This window comes from Mandrillus leucophaeus, unplaced genomic scaffold (assembly GCF_000951045.1).
Source record: "Mandrillus leucophaeus isolate KB7577 unplaced genomic scaffold, Mleu.le_1.0 Scaffold365, whole genome shotgun sequence".
Lineage (NCBI taxonomy): Eukaryota > Metazoa > Chordata > Mammalia > Primates > Cercopithecidae > Mandrillus > Mandrillus leucophaeus.
The window spans coordinates 2,617,541-2,635,718 of NW_012103865.1; the positions used below are offsets into that span (position 1 = coordinate 2,617,541).

Below are 18,178 nucleotides of genomic sequence, written 5' to 3' on the forward strand. Positions count from 1 at the left end.
TTATAGCTTTGTAGTATATTTTGGCATAACTTTGTATATTTGTAGTTTATTTTGGTATAATTTTGGCATTGTTTTGCCTCCAGCTTTTTGGTCAGTATTGCTTTGACTGTTTAGGATCTTTTGTGTTTTCATATAAATTTTATGATTGTTTTTCTATTTTTGTGAATAAGTCATTAGTATTTTGATAGGAATTGCATTGAATATGTAGATGCTTTGGGTGATAGGATCTTTATAACAATAGTTTTCTTCTAATCCATGAACATGGAATGTCTTTCTATATGTGTCCCCTTCAATTTCTTTCACCAATGTTTTGTAGTTTTCCTTGTAGAGGTCTTTCGCCTTCCTGGTTAATTTTATTCATGGCTATTTTATTATTATTATTATTTGTAGTTATTGTGAATGAGATTGCTTTCTTGTTCTTTTTTTCAGCTAGTTTGTCATTGGTGTATAGAAATGCTACCAGTTTTTGTATGTTGATTTTGTGTGTTGCAACTTTCCTGAATTCATTTGTCAGTCCTAAAAGTGTATTGCTACAGTCTAGGTTTTCTCTATATAAGATCATATCATCTGCAAGGGACAATTTGACTTCCTCTTTTCAGATGGATGCCCTTTCTTTCTTTCTCTTGCCTAATTGCTCTTATGTTGATGAAGACCAATGAAAGGTAGGCATCCTTGTCTTGCTCTAGTTCTTAGAGGAAAGGCTTTTAGCTTTTCCCCATTCAGTATGATGTTAGCTGTGAGTTTGTCATATATGGCCTCTATTATGTTGAGATGTGTTCCTTCTATACCTACTTTGTTGAGAATTTTGATCATGAAGGAATGTTGAATTTTATCAAATGCTCTTTTCTTTATCTATTGAAATCATCAGATGGTTTTTGTCCTTCATTTTGTTGGTGTAATGTATCATACTTATTGATTTGTATATGTTGAACCATCCTCACATTCCTAAGGTAAATCCTGCTTGATCATGGTATATTATGTTTTTGATGTCTTGTTTGGTTTGCTAGTATTCTGTTGAGGACTTTTGCATGTATGTTTATCAGGGATTTTAGCCTGTGGTTTTCTTTCTTTCTTATTTCTTTTTTTTTTAAATTCTGTCCTTCTCTGGTTTTGGTATCAGGGTTATGTTGGCCTTGTAGAATGAGTTAGGAAGAAATCCCTCCTCTTTTTTTTTTGGTATAGTTTGAGAAGAGTTGGTGTTCTTTAAAAATTTGGTAGAATTCAGCAGGAAAACTATCCGGGTCTCAGCTTTAATGTGTTGTGATGCATTTTATGACTAATTCAATCCCATTACTCATTATTGGTCTGCTCAGGTTTTCTCTTTCTTCCTGGTTTAATCTTGCTAGGTTGTATGTGTCCAGGAATATATCCATTACCTCTAGGATTTCTCAATTGTTGGCATATTTATTCATAATAGTCTCTAATGATTCCTTGTATTTTTGTGGTATCAGTTGTAATGTCTCCTTGTTCATTTCTGATTTAATTTTGTGTCTTCTATTATTCTTCATCTAGCTAACGGTTTTTCAATTTTGTTTATCTTTTAAAAAACAACATTTTGTTTGTTGACTTTTGTATTTTATTAGTTTCTATTTTGCTTAGTTCTAGTTTATTCTTTATTATTTATTTCTGCTACTAATTTTGGGTTTTTATTGTTTTCACTTTTCTAGTTCTTCAAAATGCATCATTAAATTCTTTATTTGAAGTTTTTCTAATTTTTAATGTATGGATTTATTGCTGTAAAATTCCCTCAGTACTATTTTTGTTGTGTCCCATACGTTTTGGTATGTTGTTTCCAATTTCATCTTTTTCAAGAAACTTTGATTTCCCTTTAAATTTTTTAATTGGCCCTTTGGTCATTCAGGGGCATGTTTTTAAATTTCCATGTATTTGCACAGTTTCCAGAGTTCCTCTTCTTACTAATTTCTAGTCATATTCCATTATGGTCTAAGAAGATACTTAATAAAATTTTTAATTAATTTATTGATATTTGTTCTGTGGTCTTGCATGTAGTTCATCCAGCAGAACATTTCACATGCTGATGAGAAGAATATGTATTTTGTAGTTTTTGGATAAAATGTTCTGTAAATGTCTATTAGGTCCATTTTGCTTATCATGCAGTTTAAATCTGATGTTTCTTTGTTAATTGGCCAACTGGATGATTTGTCCAATTCTAAAAGTGAGGTGTTGAAGTTCCCAATGATTATTGTATTAAGGTCTATGTCTCTCTTTACCTTTAATAATACTTGCTTTATATATCTTGGTGCTCTGTATCAAGTATATATATTTACAATTGTTATATCGTCCAGCTAAATTGATTCCTTTATGTTATATAATAATCCCGTTTGTCTCTTTTTATTTGTTTTTACTTAAAGCCTATTTTATCAAAGTGTAGCTATTCTTGCATGCTTTTGATTTCCATTGCATGGACAATCCTTTTTCATTCCTTCACTTTCAGTCTATGTATCTTTACAGGTGAAGTGAGTTTCTTGTAGGCAGCATATAGTTGTATCCTTTTTGATTCATTCATTCGGCCTATAGCTTTTAATTGAGGTTTTAAACTATTTACATTCAAGGTTGTTATAGATTGGTGAGGAGTGGCTCTTGTCATTTTGTTAGATAGCTTCTGATTGTTTTGCATATCCTTATGTTTTTTCATCTTCTCCTATTATTTATTTTGGGATTTGGTGGTTTTCTGTAATGATAAGGTTTAATTCCTTTTGCTTCCATAATTGTGTATTTGCTTTACCTGTGAGTTTTATTTATACTTTCATGTGTTTTCATGATGGTATATATCATCCTTTTGCTTTCAGTTGTAGGACTTGCTTAAGCATTTCTTGTAGGGCTGGTCTAGTGGTGACGAAGTCTCTCAGTTTTTGTTTGTCTGATAGAGACTCATTCTCTTTCATTTCTGAAGAATAGCTTTGCTGAGTATACTATTCTTGACAGCCATTTTTTTTTCTTTCATCACTTTGACTATATCATCTCATTCTTTCCTGGCCTATATAGTTTCTGCTGAGAAATCTACTGCTAATGCAATGGAAATTCCCTTATATGTGACTTGATGATTTTCTCTTGCTGGCTTTGTAATTATTTATTTGTCTTTGACTTTGATAACATGGCTATAATTTGCCTTGGAGAGGAATTTTGGAGTTAAATTTATTTGGATAATTTTGAACTTCCTGTATCTGGATGTCTGTATTTCTCAAAAGACTTGGAAAACTTTTAGCTATTATTTCATTAAGTAGGTTTTCTATGCCTTCTCCTGTTTCTTCTCTCTCTACAAAATTTGAATGTTTATTTGCTTGATGTTGTCCTGTATGTCATGTAGGCCTTATTATTATTATTTATTAATTATTTTTAGACAGAATCTCTCTCTCTCACACAGTGTCGCAATCATGACTGATTGCAGTGTTGACCTCCCAGGCTCAAGCAATCCTTCTGCCTCAGTCCCCTATCCCCAGGTAGCTGGGATCACAGTCATGCACCACCATGCCTAGTTAATTTTTTAAAATTTTAGTAGAGATGAAGTCTTGCTATGTTTTTCCAGGCTGGTCTCAAACTCATGAGCTCAAGTGATCCTCCAGTCTTGGCTTCCCAAAGTGTTATGATTACAGGTGTAAGCCACTATGCCCAGCGTTCTTCATTCTTTTTCACTCTTTTGTTTTTTATTTTTTACATTGGGTAATTTTCAAAAGACCTATCTTCAAGGTTAGAAACTGTTTTTTTCTTCTTAATATAGTCTGTTGTTAAAGGTCTTGATTATACATTTCATTTCATTCATTGAATTATTTCATTCCAAGATTTCTCTTTGTTTCTTTTCTCATATCTTTTTTTTGGTTAAATTTCTCTTTCAGATCACAAATCAGTTTCTTGATTTCTTTGTGTTGTCCATCTGTGTTTACTTGTATCTTACTATGTTTCCTTAATATTATTATTTTGAATTCCTTTTAAGGTATTTTATAGATGTCTTTTGGGGTCTGTTATTGAAGAATTATTGTGTTCCTCTGGAGGTGTTGTGTTTACTTGCTTTTTCAAGTTTCTTGTTGATGTTTATGTTGATATCTATGCATCTGGTGTAACTGTAGCATTTTCTAATTTTATGGAGTAGTTTTCATAGGGAAATATGATTTCTTGTTGGTGTATCTGTAGTGCCTGTTGGTTAGGGTACTTTGGCTTAGGTTCTGAGTGGGTGCCAGAGTGTAATCTCCATATGATTTCTTTGGCTGTAATTAACGTCAGTGGTGTCTGTGAATTCCTAGTTGTTGTCCTTATTTGTGCAGGCTGTGGTGAGACTTTGCTGGAAACTGGGGTGCCAGTCAGGCCAGTCCTCAGGTCCCTGGGTGGCCTGGGTGAGCCCCAGATGAATCAGTCCTCAGGTCCCTAAATAGTTTGTGTGGGTATTGGCTGTGATGGGAGGACTCTGGGTGGGCTAGTTCTTGGGCCCCTAAATTGGGTGTGTGGGCACTGGTGGTAGTGACAACAGAACCTATGCTGGCTAGTCCTCAGCACCCTGGGTGTGGTGCACAGGCACGGGCAGTGGCAGCCATAGTCTGGCTTGTCTGTTCCTTGGGCTACTCCTTCGGACCCTGGGCAGAGCATGCAGGTGTCAGTGGTGATGACATGGGGACACCTGGTAGGCTGGTCCTTGAGTTCCAAGGTAGTGTGTGTGGGTGCCAATAGTAACAGTGGTGACCCAAGAAGGCTTATCTTTGAGCCATCTCAGGAGGTACACACATGTATCGGCCGTGGTAGAGGTCTTTGGGCCTCTTGGTGAAGTATGTGGGTGTTGGTAGTAATTGTGGGAGGCAAGGTGGACTAGGTTTTAGGTACCCAGGCAGTGTGATTGGGTATACAATGGCTGCTGGGGTGGGGGCAGGATCACTGTTGTGGAGGCTTGGGCAGGTGGCTCTCAGGCTATAAGGAGCATGTGCTTTGGCTCCCTATGTCTTAGGAGCAGCCTCCACGATGTGCTGGACTGTCTATTCCCTGTGTTGTAGGGTGTTGCATGGGCTTGGGTATCAGAGACATGGCCCACCTCTAGGTCCAGCTGATGTGATGCTGCAGCCCTCTGGGCAGATGTGGGAGAATGTTGATGGGGCCCCAAGGATATGGAGATGTAGGAGTTATTGGGCTCCAGGCAGGATATAGTCTGGTGTTGGCTCCACTCTGAAAGTAATGCTGGGCAGCAAATTGGGTGCTGGTGGTGGATAAGATGAAGTATGAATTCCCTTGCAGGGATAACATAATTGTGCTGCCTGTAGGCTCAGGGTATGGGAGGGTTGAGGGGCTCACCTGTAGTTAGGATTACAAGCATCTGTGGTGGGAAGGTGGACCATTGGGGATCTCTCATGTATATTTTTCCTGCAATGGGGAGTCTTTCCTGGCTCTTAACTGATCCTGACCATCTGGTTTGCTTCTCTCTTTATGGTGCAATCTCAAGTTTCCTTGCCTCCGGGTCACTGTTACTTCTCTACTGAATCCCAGTGGTTTTGCTTATGCTATTGGACATGTGGTTATCTACCTGCTATTTTGGTCTTTTTTTTCAGGAGAGAAGAGTGCTGGGCACCTCTAGTCAGCCATCTTGATGACTGTCAGTATTATTATTTTTTGAGATAAAAAGTAATCTGTCTCTGAGTATACTTTTTCTTAGGTAACCACTACTGAAGTCTAATAATGAATGAATCTGTGTTCAAACAAAATTATAACAGAATTCTGGACCTTAAGGGCACCATGGAGATTTTTGATCATGCTCAATAGCCTCTTTTACAAATTATTTGACCAATTAATTCATAATCTACTTTGTTGTAGAAATACTATAGTTGCATACAAGCCATTTATTTTCTTCCTTTTTGTAAAAGTCTAGTGTTGCCTGGGAGAAATTTGGAGGGATTGTCTCAGAACACTTAACATAATAGTTTTAAAATTCAGTCATTCATTTATCAAATACTTATCACTTGGCTGTTACATGCCTGGGGATTTTACTGGTTTTGAAAAGGAGAAAAATGACACCTCACTTCATGGAGCTTGTATTCTAGAGATGGGAACATGTAACAAATAAGTAAAAACATATATAAAATAATTTTAGGTTCTGGAAATTGTGAAGTAACTAAGCAAGGCAATATGATAGAGCGAAGGTAATATAAGATTGGCTGTTAAGGGTGCATATCTGATAGTTGACATTGAAGTTGAGATGTGAAGGATAAGAAGGAGTTAACAAAATAAAGACCTGGGGAAAAGGATATTCTAGGAATTTGATGGCAAGTACAATAACATGAGGGTTGAAGTTACTTTGTTTACTAAGAACTGTATTGCTATAGCATAGTAAGCAATGGAATGAGTGAGCAATTTGAGGTGAAGAAATATTATGCAAAAGAGTACAGGATATGGAAATAGGCTTCAATTTTAATGGTTATACAGGCTGTTGCAAAGGTTTTTTAAAAATCTGATATGGTAAAATATGCTGTTTATGGAGTATAGTTATACAGATTTTGGCAAATGCATGAAGTCATGTATTGACCACCACAGTCATAAAATAGAATAGTTTTGATATGGTTTGGCTGTGTTCCCACCCAGATCTCATCTTGAATTGCAGCTCCCACAATTTCCATGTGTTGTGGGAAAGACCCAGTGGGAGGTAATTGAATCATGGGGGCAGGTCTTTCCTGTGCAGTTCTCATGATAGTGAATAGCTCTCATGAAATCTGAGGTTTTATAAAGGGGAGTTCCCTTGCACAAGCTCTCTCTTGCCTGCTGCCATGTAAGATGTCCATTGCTCTTCCACCATGATTGTGAGGCCTCCCTAGCCATGTGGAACTGTGAGTCAATTAAACCTCTTTCGTTTATAAATTACCCGGTTTCAGGTATGTCTTTATTAGCATTGTGAGAACAGATGAATATGGGTTTCCTCATCACAAAGTCTCTCGTACTATGCATTTGTACTCAACTCTTCCTTCTCTCCCAATCCCTAACACCCTATGATATGGTTTGCCTCTGTGTTCCCACCCAAATCTCACCTTGAATTATAATAATCCCCATGTGTCAAGGGTAGGACCAGGTGGAGACAATTGAATCATGGAGCCAGGTTTCCCCCATGCTGTTCTTGTGATAGTGAGTGAGTTCTCATGAAATCTGATGGTTTTATAAGGGACTTCCGCCTTCTTTTGGCACTCATTCTCTCTCCTGCCCTGTGAAGAGATGTCTTCTGCCATGATTGTAAGTTTCCTGAGGCCTCTCCAGTCGTGTGGAACTGTGAGTCAATTCAACCTCTTTTCTTTATAAATTACCCAGTCTTTGGTATTTCTTAATAGCAGTGTGAAAATGAACTAATATAACCTATGATGTGTTTCCCATCCTATAATAAGTCATATAAAATGGAACCATATGATATGTAGCTTTTTGGATATGGTTTCTTTTACTTGGCTTGATGCATTTGAGATTCACCTATGTCATGTGAATCAAGCCCATTCCTTTTTATTCCTGAGAAACCTCTCGTTGAATGGGTTTGCTAAAGTTTATCAGTTTACCATTTGAGGAGCATATGCATTGTCTCATTTTTAGACTTTAAAAATAAAAACCTCTATAAATATATAAAGGTATTTGCATAAATATAGCTTTTATTTCTCTTGAGTAATTATCTGGAAGTAAGGTTGTTGGGATGTATCAAAGGCATGTGTCTAACTTTATTAAAAACTGCCAAACTATTTTCCAAGGATGCTGTAACATTTTGCATTTCTACCAGCAATGTATGAGATTTCCAGTTGCTCTGTATCCTTCTAAGTAACATGATGTCGCTAATTTTTAAATTTTCTTTTTAACTATTTAAAAAATGCCTGGCAGCAGCCCTATGTGGCCCCTGCCCTGGGAGCAGCCCAGTAGAGTGGGGGCGGCTGTGTGCTGAGGAGCCGATCAAGTCTGCCGTGGGTGAGGGGCCTGGCCAGAGCTATGGCAGTGGAGCTATGGATCCTTCATAGTGACAGATTTTGGGGTACTTCTGTCTCCTCTGTGTAGTTGATAGTTTGGGTGGTGAAGAGATGCCTGACAGTGTTAAAACCTTTCCCCAGGACCTTGGCAGGGGAATCAAATATTCCATCTAGGGTACTTTTATAGTCTCCAAACTCCATGCTTGAATCCAGCAAAAGGGAGAGGAGCAGCACTGAAGAAGGGCAAGTAGTGTCCTGGCACAGAGAAGAGCCAAGAATATAGAGTAAGAGTGAGTGAGTGAGCCATGTATTGTTAGTAGAACTTTTTGGTGTTGCACTTGGAATGGTGGAGTGTTCTGGTCCAGTCTCCTCCTGTTTTATTGAGTGTTTATTCTTCTGCTTTGGTCAGTGACACCCTGAATTATTGGTGATCTATCACGACATGGAGATGCTCGGTCATGGCTAGAATTCTTCCTCATATCAATCTTCAGTGCTCATTGGGTGCTTCCTTGTTTGTGCCTAGCAAAGTTGTAAATGCCATTGGGTTTCAAGATATAGCTGATCTGGCATTTGAGAAACCAGTAAGGAAGCCTCACCCATTTCCTAGTGTCTGCAAAGTAATTGCGGACTTGCTCTCCAACCTTTCACTGCAGGCTCTTTTCCTCAATCAAGGAGTGTTTGTGAGTCTCTTTCCCATCCATCTTGTTGTTCAGCTGGTTAGTCTCCTGCATATGTCTCTTCTCTACGCACTGTGCTGCTTCAAATATTGTTGGTTCAATAAAGGAATTGGAGCGCACCAGCAGTTGTCTAACATAGAAAAGAATTGGTCTTACTACTTTGGGTTTGGTTTGCCCTTGGCTCTTCTCATGGCAATGCAGCCTTCATTACCAGTGCAGCCATATTATCAGTGGCTGCCTCTTCTCTATCCTTCTTCCTTTATTCCTCTATCCTTGTTCTTTATCAGTGCCAATGAAGCCAAGACCCCTGGCACAGCGTACCTCTTCCAGTTGTGCCTCTTGCCCTTGGTGATCTTGCTAAGCAACAGACTCTTACAGGACAGTCGACCTGCAGTCTGCCCCGAGCAGCTTAACCTGTTTAGGGCAGTTCCCTTCACTGCATCCATCATCTGCCAAACTGAAGGCTACTGACATGCAAAGGGCATGGGTGAGATAGGAGGGAGGCTGTATTCACTTCCCCCTGCCAGGGAAGGCAGACCTCACTCTGCCAAGGTTCTTCTGTGTATTCCCTTCTTTCTGAGGAATCAGAATTTTTGTCTCTGGTGCACATAAGGCAGAATCTTCCTGACACCGGTGTGTGGATTTTTAACACCATCACGCGTCTGAAAGGAACACAGGTTTTTCTGCAGCTGTTTTCTAGCATTTGCCAGTCCCTGTGCCTGGACTGATTTGAATACTTTGTTTTTCTTCTTGTGCCATTTACCCCCACTCCCCACCTTTCCTTCATGCCTTCTACTACCCTTGGATGAATGAATTTCATAATTCTAGCTGTTGTATTTTGTGGATTTGTTTTGCGTGCGTGCGTGTGTGTGTGTGTGTGTTTCTGTGTTTGTGTGTGTTTCTGTGAAGCACATCCATTTGATGTGGGAGGTAAAGGAGTGTTCCACTTGCTCCTGGTCACTCCCTTTATGGCCATCACCATCTTGCTTTTTGTAACTCAGGTTAGCTATTGGTCTCTCTTGCTCCACTGCAAAAAAAATAAAAATAAAAAATAAAAAAGCCTGAAGGGATGGGGCAGGAGGAAAGGCCTCACAGACAGATCTGCTGGGCTTTGCAGTGATTTTCTTTCTTTCCCTTGAAGAGGAAAATGCTATTTTCACTGGTACATTTGAAGTACCCCAAGTATGGGAAGGTACCAATTCTGGACAAATGCCACTGCAACATAACACTCAAGAGAACCTGAACTTTTCAACTCTGTTAGTACTGGGGGCAGAAATTCACTGTTGGCCACTGCCAGGTCTGTTTTCATATTTCAAAGGGATATTGGGTGCTGCAAACAGGAACTGAGGGTTAAACTCATTAAACCCATCAATCCTGTGATTGGTGGGTATTTTGCCATCATTTTAAGACACAAAATGTGGGAGGCAGATGTCAAAATACTTGTACAATTTTAAAATGTCAGAAGTTTCACATGATACAATTAAAGCTTGTTTCTAACAAAATAAATTTAAAAAATGTCTGGTTGTGTCTAATTGTGGTTTTAATTTGCATTAATGATATTAAGCATCTTTTTATATGCTTATTTGCCATCTGTATATCTCCTTTGCTGAAGGCTCAACTCTTTACTCATTTTTATCAGGTTTGTTGCTTTCTTATTGTTGAGTTTTGAGAGTTTTTAAACATCCTTTTAAAGAAATGTGATTTCTATTGACTTATCTTCAGGTTACCAATTTTATTCTCACTGTGTCATGTGTACAAAATCTTCATTGCAATTACTGTTTCATTTCCAGCATTTCTACTACCCTTCCCTGCCTCCCCGCCTTTTCCTTATTTCCTTTTTTTTTTTTTTTTTTTTGAGATGGAGTCTAGCTCTGCAGCCCAGGCTGGAGTACAGTGGTGCAATCTTGGCTCATTGCAACCTCCACCTCCCAGGTTCAAGTAATTCTCCTGCCTCAGCCTCCTGAGTAGCTGGGATTACAGGTGCCTGCCACCACACCCAGCTAATTTTTTTTTTTTTGTATTTTTAGTAGAGATGGGGTTTCACTGTGTTGGCCAACTGGTCTCGAACTCCTGACCTCGTGATCTGGCCGCCTCATCCTCCCAAAGTGCTGGGATTACAAGTGTGAACCACCGCACCTGGCCCCTTCTATTTCACTCTCTGGGATTTCCCATCTGATCTTGAATTCAAAAGAACATTTTGTAGCCATGAACAAATTAGTCATAATAATTTAAAATTCCTGTCAGATAACGTTAACGTCCATGTCATATCTGAGTGTGGTTCTGTTGATTGCTTTGTCTTTGTCAGTGTGTTGTTCCATATTGCCTTTTTATGGGCCTCATATTTTTTTGTTGGGAGCTGGACATTTTATGTAGGACATAGGACTGAGCTAAATAAGTTTTAAGGCTAGTAATAGAAATGACTTTCTTTCTACTCTTCATAGATTCAAAGCTGTGAACTTGCAGTTTGCTTAGCTTTTTTGTGTTAAAAGAATGGGAGCCATGTTCTTTCCAGTTCACATCCTGATCAGAAGCTCAGAAGTATCCTTGGAAAGTTTAAGCAGGGGCATTATATGATCTGATTGATTTATACTCTAAATGTTATGCTGAGTCCTGGGTGTTAACTGGATGGCAGGAAATCAAAAGAAGAAACAGAAATACCACTTAAATTAAGAGACTATTGCAGTAGTTAAGTAGTTAAATTATCTTAGTTTGGGTTCAGAAATAAATTGTTTGCAAAAGATGTTGGCCTACTTAACAGATTGGGTTATATTGTATAAGGTGATTCCATACAAGCCAGTTGAATGTTCAAGGACATCTGCCAAAAACCTCTTTTTTTTTTTTTTGGAGACAGAGTCTCGCTCTGTCGCCCAAACTGGAGTGCAGTGGCCGGATCTCAGCTCACTGCAGCTCCGCCTCCCGGGTTCCCGCCATTCTCCTGCTTCAGCCTCCCGAGTACCTGGGACTACAGGCGCCCGCCACCTCGCCCAGCTAGTTTTTTGTATTTTTTAGTAGAGACGGGGTTTCACCGGGTTAGCCAGGATGGTCTCGATCTCCTGACCTTGTGATCCGCCTGTCTCGGCCTCCCAAAGTGCTGGAATGACAGGCTTGAGCCACCGCGCCCAGCCGCCAAAAACCTCTTGACTCCATTTTTACAAAAGTTGATCTGTAGCCCCTATACATCGCAATGATCATGTATAGGATCGTGTATAGGATCATAATAGACCCACATAGGAATGAGGGGTCTATTAAAGCCACTTCTAATTAATAAAAATAAAACAAAGTCACCTGCCCCAAACCAGATTATAGTAGTCCTTCCTCTGCATTTCCACAGGGGCTACCCATTGCAGTTCTCTGAGTATCCAACACTTCTCAGGAATTTTAGTCCCTGTCTACCTCTCTTCACTCACCTTCCTTCACTCTTTCTTTGTTCTCTAAGCTCCAGTATTCTTTCTAGGTTTTCAATACCACAGGCTGACTATAGCTTTAGGATTCTTGCTGCATCTGACCTATTTGCCTAGGCCATTCACACCTGTGACTAAAGATGCTGTGAATTGCAATATATCAAGAAGAAAATGGATATAAAATTTCAATGAAGCATTTTATTAGCTAATAAATCTACAATCTAGAAGCAGCTATGCACTGCCCTTTAGGCAACATTGTTTATCCATAGACGACCATGAACACACGTTGACAAAAGTGAACAATCTGGCAAAAATCCATTAGATCCTTCAGTGACAGTAGTTCCTGGACCATTCTGGATCTTCTCCAAATGTTTTATTTAGTTGGGTCTTTTGAAAATACAAAGTGTACAATACAAGGACCTGTTACTGGGGCTTTCTCAGGATGTATGCTGTAGACTAGTTTCACGCAGTTGACCTGGGCTTGAAAACTTGGGAAAATGTTAGTTCCTGTTATCTCCCATGATCTCAGTTTTCATTGTCTCATTCTTTATTCTTCTCTTAATTTTGTTTCAGAATGTTTTCATTTCTGGCCCTCATGGATCAAATCAGGATTTCCTAAAATACGTATTGTGACAATAAAAAGTTGAACATATTTTTATTTGGTAAAAGCCAAGGTTGATTCTTCCAATGAGTGTTAAATCTTCCCATCACCTTCATCCCATGCATACTGGGGCATAACTATGCACCATTAATATGAATGGTGAATGTTTGGAGTAGCTATGAGGTCCTAAATGGCACAAGCATGATTGTCAGGTAAATTGCACAACACCCATCCCGATTTGAATTTCAGACATACAGTGAATGCTTTTGTAGTAAAATTATGTGCCAGATATTGAATGGAAAGTACTTATAGTAAAAAAGCATTCGCTGTTCAACTAAAATTCAAATTTATCTGGGAGTCCTCTGTTTTTATTAGTTAAATCTGGCAACCCTAGCCACACATACTGTCTTATCAAACTTTGAGAAACCTACCAAGCAAAAACCCTGTAACTTTAGCTATTATTTCGTTAAAAAATATTATCATTGCACAATGTATAATGAAGACACACAGTCTTCGGGCTGACCCAAGGTGGAAGTTTTGAGCACAGTTGCCCTACAGCCAGCGAGCCCTGCATTGCCTCCCGTGGAAGCCTGGGCCTGCTGAACAGCTTTCTCCCTTTGTCTCATAACCATGTTCACCAACAAGAATGTGAATTCACCAGCTGCCCAACTGAACAGATTCAAGAACAAGGGAAAAGACAGTACAGAAATGAGGCATTATAGCTGACCCACTATTGGCTCTTACAGTTCCTGATATGTTATCTTTAGCATGTGGTTACTTATGTAATCTCACCCAGACACTTACAAACCTTTGTTGCAACAGAATCCTGCAGCCCCATTAGGTGCTGTTGAGAAAATTCTTCCTACTTTAGTTTGGCTCCTTCATCACAATAATCTAGAAGTATTAGTAGATACATGCTGGGCTGATTCCTACCTTACTGAAGGTCTGACAAAAGTGAACAATCTGGCAAAAATCCATTAGATCCTTCAGTGACAGTAGTTCCTGGACCATTCTGGATCTTCTCCAGATCCATAGTCTCCAGATTCATGGTCATGAAAACAAGTTGTGACCCAACTCATGAAGCTTCTAGGAGCTTCTGAATTGCCAATTGTGACTCCTGCTCTGAATTGCCAATTGTGACTCCTGCACTAAGAGCCATAGGGAATATTGTCACTGGTACAGATGGACAGGCTCAGGTTGTTATTGATGAAGGAGCACTTACCATCTTTCCCAACCTAAAACTAATGTTCAGAAGGAAGCTACATAGACTATGTCAACCATCATAGCTGGCCTTCAGGACCAGATACAGCAAGCTGTGAACCATAGATTAGTCAGTGTTCTCCCTAAGACAGATTTTAAGACACAAAAGGAAGCCGTAGGGGCTGTGACCAACTCTACAAGTGGTGGAACAGTTGAACAGATTGTATACCTTGTTCACTGTGGCATAATAGAACCATTGACAAACCCCTGAACTGTGAAAGATACCAAAATTATTCTGGTTACTCTGGATGCCATTTCAAATATCTTTCAGGTTGCTGAGAAACTAGGTGAAACTGAGAAACTTAGTTTAATGATTGAAGAATGTGGAGGCTTAGACAAAATTGAAGCTCTACAAAACCATGCAAATGAGTTTGTATATAAGACTTCGTTAAGCTTCATTGGGAAGTACTTTTCTGTAGAGGAAGAGGAAGATCAAAATGTGCCAGAAACTACCTCTGAAAGCTAAACCCTCTGTGTTCAGAATGAGACTCTTGCAACCTTTAACATTTAGATCGTGTAAGTTGAGGCATACAGTTGTTGTGTCCTATGTTTGGTATAAGTTTGTGTTGCTGTTTCTCCAAGAACTGTTTTTAAATGTGTTTTGTTATTGTAGCATGTTTTACAGTGAAACTTGAACAGTTCCAACATGTATATGCCATATGAAGCTTGTCCTCTGAATGGGTTTTGTATTTCTACGTGGAATTTCGTATCTCTTGGCATCCTATAAATAAAGATTAAAGTCCATCCTTTTATTTACTTTGAAAAAAAAAACCAAGACTGTAAATCCATACGTCAATTTAAAAAATTAACTTATGGTTATGCTTTTCTAATCAAATATTCAGATTCCCCATATTTTTATCTAGGTCTTATCTGTCACACATAACTTCAATATAGACATAATCATGCTGTATAACTTGTCGTATCTTTTTTTTCAGTTATGTACATTTTTCACTTTGCTAAGTAGTTTTTATACTTGTAACTTTAATAGCTTCATGTTTTATGATTTTTATTAAGGAAAAATCTGTTGTTAGTCTGGCTCTTTATATTATACACTACTGCATATAATAGTGCACAGTACTATTACTGCATATTATCCACATATTATATTATTAAATGTTTTTATGCATGTGGCTTTTTACTTTTGGATGGCATATTTAGGATATCGATAAATGTAAATATTAGATGGCTATTGATTGAATGTTTGTTTCCCCCCAAAATTTACATGTTGAAACACTAATTCCCAGTGTGGTGATATTTGGAGATAGGGCCTTTGGGAAGCGGTCATGAGGATAAAGCCCTCATGATGGAATCAGTGACCTTCTAAGAGACACAGGAGACTGCCTGCCTGCCCCGGCCCCCACCACGCGCTCTCTCTGCTCTGTGAAAATGTAACCAGGAAGAGGACCCTCACCAGAAACCACAATGGCACCTTGACTTTGGACTTTCCAGTCTCCAGAACTGTGAGAAATAAATTTCTGTTGTTGAAGCCACCCGGTTTACGTCATTTTTGTTATAGCAGTCCAAATGACAAAGACATTGATGGGAAGGTATAGCCATTTTAATAACATGTTGTAGATTGCTTTCTAAATTTTTATGCCATTTTCACTCCTAACTTTGTTATGAGTTTTGTTTTAAATATATATTTATGATTTTATTTTACTTTGACAGATAAAATTATATGTACTTATTGTGTACAACGTAATGCTATAACGTGTATATACATTGTGGAATGACTAAATCTAGCTAATTACCATATGTATTACCACTAATAGTTATCATTTTTGTGGTGAGAAAACTTAACTCTCCTAGAATTTTTCTAGAATACAGTATATTGTTATTAACTACAGTTTCCATGTTGTACAATAGAAAGACAGATACTGCATGATCTCACTCATACGTGAACTAAAAAAGCTGATGTCATAGAACCAGAGAGGAGAAGGTGGTTGGTTACTTGGGGCCGGGGTGATTTGGCTGATGTTGATCAAAGGATAAAAAATTTCAGTTAGGTAGGAGAAATAAGTTCAAATATGTATATTTTTATACATAGACTCACTGATGTTACGTTTTCTTTTGGTAATTATTGCTTTAAGATTTTTTTTATCAAATCAACTTTTGGGATTTAAATGTTTTTGCTTATTTTAATTTAGTATGCACTAAATAGCTGTGTGATGTATTACCTAGAAAGAAATGATTTTGTCTTTATGTCTAAGTTTTATACATTTTTGTATTATTTCATTCCATATTTTTTCAAAGCTAAGAAAGTTATTTTAAAAAATAGATAAATATTAAATTTATCTTCTAGCAATTTAGAATTCTTCTTTTCTTGTTTAATTTTTCTGGAATTTATTTTAGAGTGAAGTCCTTTCTCAGTTCCATTTTTCAAATGCGAAAATACAATTCTGTAGCATTTAGAAAAATGATTTTGAAAGAAGAGGTTGTTTTAAATGACATGAATGGAAGGAGATGTGGCTCAAATGATCAACAGAGAAATAGGAAAATATTTACAAATGGTAATTTATTATAATTGTTGATAGATTTGTTAAGTGAGAATAAGTAAAAGCGAGAAAATTCAACGGGTTTTTGTTTGCAGTAAGATCATTAAAAAATCCATGTCGAAAAATTAAATCAGTCCCAAGAAAATCTTTACAGAAGCAACCCATTTTACCCTAAGATTTGAACAGTTTCTTGATTAGATTAACACAATTCCCCAAATGTCAGCAGGAATTAGCCTAAATGATAGGCATTGTTAGAAAAGTTAATTTTTAGAGCTATGTAAGGATAAAAAGAAATGAAGAAATTATGATGGAATTTAGAAAAAGTGCTATTGTCGAGTATGAATTTTTTACTTACTTATCAAACACTCTAATACACTCATTTTCATATTAAAATAAACCTATGGAGCATTATCATTTTTATTTTATATACGAATTTGCGGTTTAGTAGTTAAGCAACTACGCTCACATTTTATAAAGTGTCAGAATCTCTATTTAAATTCTAGTCTGCTTGAATGCAAAGCCTATTTTAAAAATCACTTTGCTATACTATTTAATAGCTTAAAACATGGACAAAGATGCTTTCATATGAACACCACTGTATACAATTTTGCCCCATCTCCTACAAATATTCCATATAAGGTTATAATTTGGACCTAAGTTTCTTAAACCTTGATAAAATGGCAGTCCATCTGCACATTGATGAATGTTTCATTCAAAAGAGATAAATAAACAATATTGGGCACTTACATGGCACAGTTTGAGCATTATATAGTGAAAAGGTAATGATCTTGTATGGTACCTTCTCACAGGGAATTTCCCTTCTATGTAGGTTAGGTAGGTAAGTAAGTTCAAGATGATATTACAGATTGTAGTAAACAATTTTGGGGTGCTTCAGTTGTTGCCCATGTTTCTGACAACTTTCCGTATCCAAAGGGTTTGGGCACTCATGCTGCATATCTTCTCCGTTATTACTGGTTCATCCTGTGGCCCACTAATTCTAGCAGGTTCAACCATTCTCTATCAGTATGAGTTGAGCTCTGAATGCTAATGAATCCTTGCATATTGCTAGACCGTATAAATAAACACAAGAGCTATGTGGCAGTCATATGACAGTATGTGGCTGGAGAAAATGACAAAACTGGTTTGCAAAGATAGAAAATCAAACAGAAATGAATAAGGAGCCAAGATGAGAGACTGAGAAAGAAAAACCAATACATTTTTTCACATCCAGTCTTTTTTTCTGAGGGTGATTACATTCATTTTCTATTTCTATAATTACCACTTAACATTTGGTAGAGTTGTTGCCACTGAAATAAAAGTCTCAAATAATACATACCATAATAAGAGACTGTCCTGGATACAGAAGGCAGCAAAAAGAATACTGTTGTCAGTTTATTGTGCATGACGGCTAGGGAACAGGCAGGACTTCATTGTTAGCTGAATTTTTGAATGATGAGCTGTGTCTATCAGTCAAACAGACTAGGAAGTTGGGAAGAGAATTCTAAATACAGTTTGATAGAAAACCAAAGACCATAAGGCTTGATGTGGTGACATGGTGACTCTGAACTCTTCTGTCTGATAATCCTTAGTATCCTTAACCTGAATTGTTATGTTCCTGGCATGTATAGACAGAGTATTAAAAGAAATGTTTTCAGAGAAAAAAACTTGGTTTATTAATTACCTGCAAGTGCTGGCCGTGAAACTGAATGTTGGATTCTAGTCAAGCACAATATACTGAAATAGATCAAATGACTCTAGTGAGTTGAAGGGTACATGCATTTTTATATCTACAGAAGTGGAAAAAAAAAAAACAACCCACCCAAGT

The 18,178-nt window shown here is 37.7% G+C and overlaps 2 pseudogenes; both read left to right on the forward strand.

Annotated features, from left to right (window-relative positions):
* Positions 1–7,988: 7,988 nt before the first annotated feature.
* LOC105546694 lies at positions 7,989–9,092 on the forward strand (annotated as a pseudogene).
* A 713-nt stretch (positions 9,093–9,805) lies between these two features.
* Positions 9,806–14,324, forward strand: LOC105546695 (annotated as a pseudogene).
* The last annotated feature ends 3,854 nt before the right edge of the window (positions 14,325–18,178 follow it).